The sequence below is a fragment of the Notamacropus eugenii genome, chromosome X (genome assembly GCF_028372415.1).
Source record: "Notamacropus eugenii isolate mMacEug1 chromosome X, mMacEug1.pri_v2, whole genome shotgun sequence".
NCBI lineage: Eukaryota > Metazoa > Chordata > Mammalia > Diprotodontia > Macropodidae > Notamacropus > Notamacropus eugenii.
Window position 1 is genome coordinate 17,851,924 of NC_092879.1, and position 5,626 is coordinate 17,857,549.

Here is a 5,626-nt window from a genome sequence, read left to right on the forward strand (position 1 = left end):
GGGAGAATTGTACAATATTCTGGCTTTGAAGCAGGGAGACAACTTAGGCCACTTAGTCTAACCCCCTCATTTTACAGAAGAGGAAACTGAGACCCAGAGAGGGGAAGGGACTTGTCCAAGGTCACACATATGCTTCTAGATTTGGAAATAGAATGATCCTCAGAGACCCTGTAGTCCAATCTCTTTGTTTTACAGAGTGGGAAAACCGAATCCCAGGAAGGGGAAATGACTTGCTCAAAGTCACACAGGATCCTAGATCTAGAGCTAATAGGTCTGAGGCCACTTAATCCAACTCCTTGAATTTACACAGGAGTAGACTAAGACCCAGGAAGGGGAAGGGACATGACCAAGGTCACACAGGTAGTAAGTATCACACTTGGGACTAGGGGGATGGTAAGTAAAGCTTAATTTAATGGAAGCCATGTACTTAATTTGTGCCTTGAATGATAAAGAGTGTTCAGATGTGTGTCTCTTGAGTGCTTGTGCATGTGTGTGTGTGTGTGTTTTAGGTGGAAGGAATTGCTGTAACTTGTTTTAAACAACTTTGATGGACATATTTTCTTTCCACTTTCCAAATCTGTCCCTCTCCCTCTTGCCCAGTGAGCCATCTCTTGTCACCAAAAACAAACAAACAAACAAATAAATGAATGAATAAATAAAAAAAAGAAACAAAACTCCAAACTTCAGCAAAACCAATGAACATATCGTTGGCATCTGCCTGTGTTCAATATCCCACACTAAGATCCCCATCTCTGCAAAGAACAGAAGCAGCTACCAGATTTTTCAACTCTCCCCTGGAACCAGTTTGCAATATGGCAGGTGCCAAGGATAAAGAACAGGGCATCTCTGCAGTAAATGCAGGAGGCTGGGGCAATTGTTGTAGTCCTCTTGCAAGACCAGGGGTAGTTCTGCATCAAAGTGCAAGTAGGCCCAGATACAGTCGGCTGTATACCACAGGTCCAGATCCCAGCTGATTTCAGCAGTCAATCAAGGAAGGCAATTTAGCCTGGAAACCTCAGTCCCCTCTTTGCCCATCACCAACCTGTACTCCTGAGTTGAACTTGGCTTTTCCAAAGTCTCCCACTAGGTGGCGCTGGTACTACAGCTCCAGAATAGCTTTCCTCCATCTAAACTTCATAGTAATCTGATATCAGTGAAACTCCGGGGAGGGGGAGGGGGGGCATCCTGGGATGTTCCCACCTCATCACATGGATCTTTCCAGGATGGCTTGCTTTCAAAGCCTTTCTGTCTTGACTTCTCCTGAAGGCAGACAGAGAAATGACTTTACAATGCCCTTACCTTTCCTTGTACTGGAGGGATGGGGGAAGATAAATGCCTGGCTATCTCAGTTGGGCCTCAGTTTCTCCTACTATAATACTGGAGAATAACTTCACTCTTTCCTGTATTCTAGAGATGTTGGGGGATATACATGTACTTTAAGTTTTTAGGTAGAAAGAGTGCTGATACCTGAGTCTCAGTTTCGCTATCTGTAAAATGGAGTGAATATGTTCAGTTCTGCCTAGTGCTATGGGACAAGTAGAGTATTTGAAGCCAGGGATCTCCATTTAAATCTTGCCTCTGTTATTAACTGCTTGTATGAACTTGCATAAGTTATTTTACTTCTCTGGGCCTCAGTTTCCTCCTCTGAAAAATGGAGATGGGATGAGTGGTCTAGATGGCATCCCTTTCAACACTAGACCTATAATCCTGAGTGTAATCTTAGGCAGGCATTTCATCTCCTTGGGCCTCACTTTCCTTGTTCATAAAACAAGGGGCTCAGTCCCTTCTAACTCTAGGACACTCTGGCATTCAGAGGAACAGGCCTTGCTTGGCACTGTAGAGTGAGGAGAAGAGATCCTGAACAAGATGATTTAACTAGAAAGGGCTGGCCCTACACATGGAGCTCCCCCTACCACCTAGGCACATCATCTGCCCTGAAAACAGGAGTTGGCCCTCTATAAAAGTTTTATTAATAAAGTATTATCATCATCATAAACATAAATTTATGTATACATATAAATTTATCCAAATATATATATTTAAAATATTTACATAAATTATAAAGTATTATCATTGTGTGTTCGTCCTTCGTTGCTGAAGAAGACCATGCCATCAGAGAAATGATGTCATGACTTGCACTTGACTTTGTTTTAAGTGAGGGAGGGCTGTGCAGGTCACCAACCTCACTTCTCCTCCAGAGCCATCTGAATCCAGTGACCAGATATTCCTCAGGATGACTGGAGATGGCCCAGGATAAGGCAGCTGGGATTAAGTGACTTGTCCAAGGTCACACAGCTAGTGTGTCAAGTGTTTGAGGTAAGATTTGAACTCAGGTCCTCCTGACTCCTGCACTGGTGCTCTATCCACTGCACCACCTAGCTGCCCCGTTAACATTGTTATGATACTTATGAATGGCCAACTTTTATAGTTTATAAAATGCTTTTCTCACTCAGGTAGGAAGACTATTATCCCCATTTTGCACAAGAGGAATGTGAATTCCATACTGACCCAAGGTCATTTAGCCAGTGTGTGACTAAGTGGGGGTTTGAACCTACATGTTCTGACCAAGCCAATATTTCTATTAACTTTATGCCATCTCAAAATGATGACTTCAGTAAAATATGGCTTTTGAGGCCTCTTCTTTAATAAGGTTTTTAGGCTGGGCCTAACCCAGTGGCTGCTTCCCATTGAAAGGGAAAAGTTTTGAGTGTCTCTCCATCATTTTGCCCCTTCCCTCTTCAATGACAATGGGCCCCATTCAGCGCTCCCTTTGCCCTAGTTCTTCACCAGTTGCTTGCCTCTGCAGGCTGGGGCCAACTCTTGTTTTCAGGGCAGGAGCTGTGACCAGATGGTTGGGGGTTTTGCTTGTGCAGGGCCAGCCAGTGGGCTGGCATGCCCCTCCTGGGAAGACCTCAGAGAGCATCCAGGTCAGCACTTTGGAATGTGCCCAGGAGGGAAAGTTGTAAGTGAAAGCTGGGTATGGGCTCTGCTGGTCACACCCAGGCTGAAATAGGCCCCAAGTCTGGACTCAGTGACAAATCTGTCCTCCTTAAATCAGCCCAAGTGCAATGGGAGGGGCTCAGAGCCAGCTTGTCTTCAGCCCCAGACACTGTCAAAGACCACCACTTAAGGCATCTTAAGGTTACTCTCTGCTTCACCGAGCAGTATCTCAGCCTCTTGCTGTTACAGAAAGGGAAATTGAGGCCTAGAAATCTGAAGGACTGGCATGAGAGGGGCATCTCAGATCACAGAGTCTGACCCCCTGTGTTGCTGAAAGGGAAATTGAGGCTTATAAATCCAAAGAATTGGTGTGAGATCAGCCTGAGGTTGGCAGTGCCTCTTCAGATAAAGGAGTCCTAGCAGCTGCTTTCAAAGGAATGGAAACTGAGGTCTATCATGTTGAAGTGCCTAGAGAGAGATTACACAGGAGAATTCAGGGCATCTCAAATCTTGGAGTCTGACCCCCTGCTGGTCCTGAAAGGGAAACTGAGCCCTAGCCAGTTGAAGTGATTGGTATGAGATCACCCATAGCTTGGCAGGGGCCAACCTGATGCTGTCACAAAAAGGGAAATGGAGGCCCAGAGAGCTGAAGTTGACCCAGAAGCTGGCAGGCTGCTCTCACAGAATTTAGTTGTAGGCCCTGATTTCATTAAAAGGAAAGTAAGGATTAGTAAGCTGAAGTGACTGGTGTAAAATCAGGCATAGACTACCAGGGCCCTATCAGATGATGGAGTCCTAGAGAATACTTTCAATGGAAGGGAAATTGAGGCCTAGCAAACTGAAGTGACTGGTCTGGGATCAGGCATAAACTAGCATGTTCCTCTCATAAATGGAGTCCTTGGCCCTGCTTTCACATAAAATTAAACTGAGGCCTAGCAGGCTGAAGTGACTGGTTTGATATTAGGCATAAGTTGGCAGACTCCTCTGAGATAATGAAGTCCTCAGCCCTGCTTTCACCAAAAGATGAAATAAGGCCTAGCAAGCTGAAGTGACTGGTGAGAGATCACCCAGAGGGGCATCTTAGATCATGGAGTCCAACCTCGTGCTGGTCCTGTAAGGGAATCTGTGTTTTTTTCTGAGATGCTGGGGGCCCAGGTGTTTAGCAGGACCTGCTGAGTCTCTGAACTACAATGTTACCTTTCCCTTTGCTTTTTGCATTCCAGCCCCTCCAGAGATGCAGTCAGCTGTTTCAGGTGACTTTTCAGACCCAACATGGAAAGGCAGCCAAAGCCCAGGCTGCAGAGGCCTTCAGAGGCTGACCAGGCCAGGAAAGCCTGTCTGACAGTGACCTTGAGATGTGGGAACTCCTACAAAGAGAAAAGAATAGACAGCATAAGGGCATAGAGCTCATTGCCTCTGAGGACTTCTATAGCCCAGCAGCCCTGGAGGCTTTGGAATCCTGTCTAAACAGCAGGTATTCAGAGTGTTACCCTGACAAGAGGTACTGTGGTGGATCATAGGCTGTGGATAAGATTGACCTAATATGCCAGGGACATGCCTTAGAGGCCTTTGACCTTGACCCTGACAGATGGGGGGTCAACTTTCAGCCATATTCAGGATATCTAGTCAATCTGGATGCCTATATAGCTGTCCTGCAGCCCCAGGACAGGATCATGGGACTGGTTCTGTCTGATGGAGGCCACCTTACTCATGGTTACATGTCCAGTGCATCTTTTTTGAATCAGTGCCATATACTGAATCCTTCAACGGGCCTCATTGACTATGACCAGCTGGTCCTCACAGCCCAGCTATTCCAGCCATGTTGTATCATAGGGGGCACCAGTGACCTACCCTCATCTCATTGATTATGCCCGCATGAGGGAGGTGTGTGACAAGGTCAAAGCCCATCTGATGGCTGACATGGCACACATCAGTGACTTTGTGGCTTCCAAAGTCATTCCTTTACCTTTCAACCATACAGTTATCATCACAACCAGCACCCACAAGATCTTGCATGGGGCCAGCTCAGGACTCATTTTCCATTGCAAAGGCATACAGTCTGTGAACCCCTAAACCAGAAGAGAGATCCCCTAAACATTTGAAGACCAAATAAACTTTGCTGTGTTCCCCTCCCTGCAAGGTAGACCTCATAACCATGCCACCTCAGCAGTTGCTGTGGCCCTTAAGCAGGTCAATACCCCCTTGTTCAGAGAGTATTCCTAGTAGGTCCTTCTGAATGCCCAGGCCATACCTGATGCACTTCTCCAGAGGAGGTACTCCTTGGTGTCTGGCAGCACTGATAATCACTTAGTTCTTGTTGACATTCAGGCCAAAGGGCTGGATGGAGCTAGGGCTGAGCTAGCTCTAGAACTAATGTCTATCACCGCCAACAAGAACACCTGTCCAGGGAACTGAAGCGCCATCACCCTAGGGGGACTCAGGACTCACACTTGGAGCCCCAGCCTGAACATCTCGACATTTTCAAAAAGATGACTTTCTGCAAGGAGTGAACTTTATGGATGAGAGTGTTCACATTGGGCTAGATGTGAACGAGACAGGAAAACTCCAAGAATTCCATTCCTTTCTCCTGAATGATCCTGAAACAAGACAGCACCTGGCCAATCTCAGGTAACCAGTAGAAGATTTTGCCTGGGTCATTCCCATGCCTGGCTTTGAGGAGTGCTAA

General features: G+C 46.4%; 1 pseudogene; it reads left to right on the forward strand.

The window, feature by feature from the left end:
* Positions 1-4,130: 4,130 nt before the first annotated feature.
* LOC140516267 (serine hydroxymethyltransferase, mitochondrial pseudogene) lies at positions 4,131-5,626 on the forward strand (annotated as a pseudogene).